The sequence below is a fragment of the Hylobates moloch genome, unplaced genomic scaffold (genome assembly GCF_009828535.3).
Source record: "Hylobates moloch isolate HMO894 unplaced genomic scaffold, HMol_V3 SCAFFOLD_5, whole genome shotgun sequence".
In the NCBI taxonomy this organism is placed as follows: Eukaryota; Metazoa; Chordata; class Mammalia; order Primates; family Hylobatidae; genus Hylobates; species Hylobates moloch.
This window is the reverse complement of record NW_026652280.1, coordinates 69,451,421-69,454,170: the sequence shown is the minus strand read 5'-3', so window position 1 is coordinate 69,454,170 and position 2,750 is coordinate 69,451,421. Positions and strand designations below refer to the sequence as shown.

At 58.2% G+C, this 2,750-nt stretch overlaps 1 pseudogene; it reads right to left on the bottom strand.

Moving 5' to 3' along the window:
* Positions 1-1,278: 1,278 nt before the first annotated feature.
* LOC116467817 (single-stranded DNA-binding protein 4-like) lies at positions 1,279-2,397 on the bottom strand (annotated as a pseudogene).
* Positions 2,398-2,750: the final 353 nt, after the last annotated feature.

The following is a 2,750-nucleotide window of genomic DNA, read 5'->3' as shown; positions in this document are numbered from 1 at the left end:
TGGCTTTTTAAAAGAGAAGTCTGTCCTCATTGTCTCCCCTTCTCTACCTTCCATTTAGTTCACAATTCACTGCTCCATCACACTTATCTTTTCCACAATTCCACTGAAACTTTTTTGATACACATCACCAATTTTCTCCAAAAGGCCTGTGATGAATGATCACCTCTAATCAAAACTGGCCTCTCCTAGATTTGACTCCCTCTTTCTTAAAACTCCTCCATGCACATCCTTTGTTTGCTTGTTTGTTTGTTTGTTGAGATGGAGTTTCGCTCTTGTTGCCCAGGCTGGAGTGCAATGGCAGGATCTCGGCTCACTGCAACCTCTGCCTCCCAGGTTAAGCAATTCTCCTGCCTCAGCCTCCTGAGTAGCTGGTATTACAGGTGCCCACCACCACGCCCGGCTAATTTTTATATTTTTAGTAGAGACAGGGTTTCATCATGTTGGCCAGGCTGGTCTCGAACTCCTGACCTCAGGTGCTCCGACACCCTCGGCCTCCCAGACTGCTGGGATTTCAGGCCTGAGCCACAGTGAATGGCCTGCACATTCTCATACCTCCTTTTGTTGTCTTAAGTAGTTCCTTTTTCTTGATCTGCTCTTTAAATATTGTTAATTTTCCCCAGATTCTATGATTGGCCATCTTGTGTCTCTAAATACTCTTACTGAAGTAGCAGAAAAAGAGCACAAAACTTGAAGTCATGGAAACCTGGGTATGAATGAGTCGTAAGAGCATGTTCACTATATTTTCAACAAAATTGCATGAAGGCTGTGTCTGAGTTTTCTCATCCCTTTTTTTTTTTTTTTTTTTTTTACCAAAAACCAAAACCAGCTTCCATTTATTGATGGGCCCCACCCCCTGATGTCCTGGGGAGAGAGGCCCCCCAAAAAGCCTTTCTCTCCTGGGACAAAATACAAATGGCAGGAAGGGTCCATACAGAAAAGAACGTCTCTGAGGTCCTTCCGTTTTTAATAAAATGGTAAGAGTCTTTCCTGTGGGGCCTCCCAGCTGGGCAAGCCTTGATTGGCCAGGAGTCCAGGTGCCTGAGGTGTGACCTCAGCCCCTCACCCCGAGCAGGGGCGCTGGGCAGAAGCCTAGGCCTGCAGAGGCCCGGGGCTGCCGCCCCATCACACGCTCATGGTCATCCCTGGCGAGTACTGGCCCGCCGCGGTCATGGTCTTGCTCTGGTCCCCCGTCCGCCCCGCCGGGGCCTGCCCGCCAGGCCCCTCCGGCCCGACGCCACCGCGGTGGGCGGGAGTCGACGCAGTCGCTTACGCTTTCGCTCAGGAACGGGTGCAGGAAGGTCCTGGCGGCCGCCATCTCACCCGCGGGGTGCCTGGGGCATTGCTCAGGCCAGCACGGCGCCGGGGGAGCTCTTCGGCAACCTATCCATGTCGCCCGAGCCCAGAGATCCGTTCACATGGTGAGGCTCCATTGCGCTCATGGCGGCCATGGGGCCCTCCAGGCCAGGGCCGAGCAGGAAATTAGCCCTGCTGGGGCCCGGCCCAATGGGGTTCATGATAGTGTACATGTTTTCGCTGGAGTTGGTAGAATCTCCAGGGCTAGGCATGATGGGTGTTCCAGGGGGCCCACCTCCTCCTGGGGGTCCAGTGTAGCTGCCAGGGGATGAGGAGGAGTAGGGGATCGAGTTTCTACTGGGGCTGGCCCACGGGCCATGAACTCTTGGGCCCATGTTCATGGCAGGCAGGCCTGGGCCAGCAAGGGAGTTGGGTGGGGGTCGCATGCCGCCTCCATAGCTCTGGGGCCCCACGCTGACCATGCCGCAAGGAGGCGTCACCCTCTGCATTGGGCCGCCCATGCTCGGATGCCCCTGGGCTCTTGGGGAGGGCTCCATGGCGCCAGGAGGAGGGGCTGGGAGCTGGGGAAGCCTGCGGGAGGCTGACTTGGCATCCACAGGGTGGGCTGGGGGCCCCCTGGGAAGGGCGGTGACATGAAGGGCTGACCGTGAGGCCCCATCATGGGGGCGTTGGGGTTGTGGGGGGACGGCTGGGAGCCGGGGGGGGGCCCTGGAAGAAGCCAGCTGCCATGAGGCCTGCGGCCATTGCGTCACCTGGGGCCATACTCCCCATCACAGGGCTGGGGGCGGCTGCAGCTCTACAGTCCTGGAAGGCCTTGGCCTCGCCAGAGTGCTCGCAGGCCTCTCTTCCGTCAGGCGCTGCGCAGTACAGGTCCCAGAAGACGCACCACCAGGAGTGCAGGAACCCGGGGCGCTCCCGCAGCGTGTTGTTCTTCTCCCATCGGATCTCAGACAGGAAGGTCTGGGCTGATTTCTGGGCACCGATGTGCAGCAGGTACTCATAGACGTACAGCGCCAACCACTTTCTGGCCAGAAGAGCCTCTTCTCCAAAATGACCCAGAGGCTGGGCAGAGGGGACAGTCATCTTTGTGGAGGGGTGGGGCATCCCAAGTCAGCTTCTCGCAGGCCTGGCTGTCGGAGGGCACGGCCGAACCCTTGCCCCCTTGGCGTACATGTTGCTCCGCGCCGCCGCCGGGGCCCACACCTGTCAGGCGGCACCGCGGGCCACACTCGCCGTCGCCGTAGCTACCCCGTGCTCCGGGCCTCACAGCCCCGAGCCCCGGGCGGGCACCGTGGGCATCGTCAGTGCAGGGGAGCTCCAGATGGCGGCAGCGGCGGCTCCAGCTCCGGCCCCGGCCGCAGGGTGGCTTTTTTTCTTCTCATCACATTTTATCAAAAATCTAATTTTAATGTCACATACTACCCACTATATTTAAA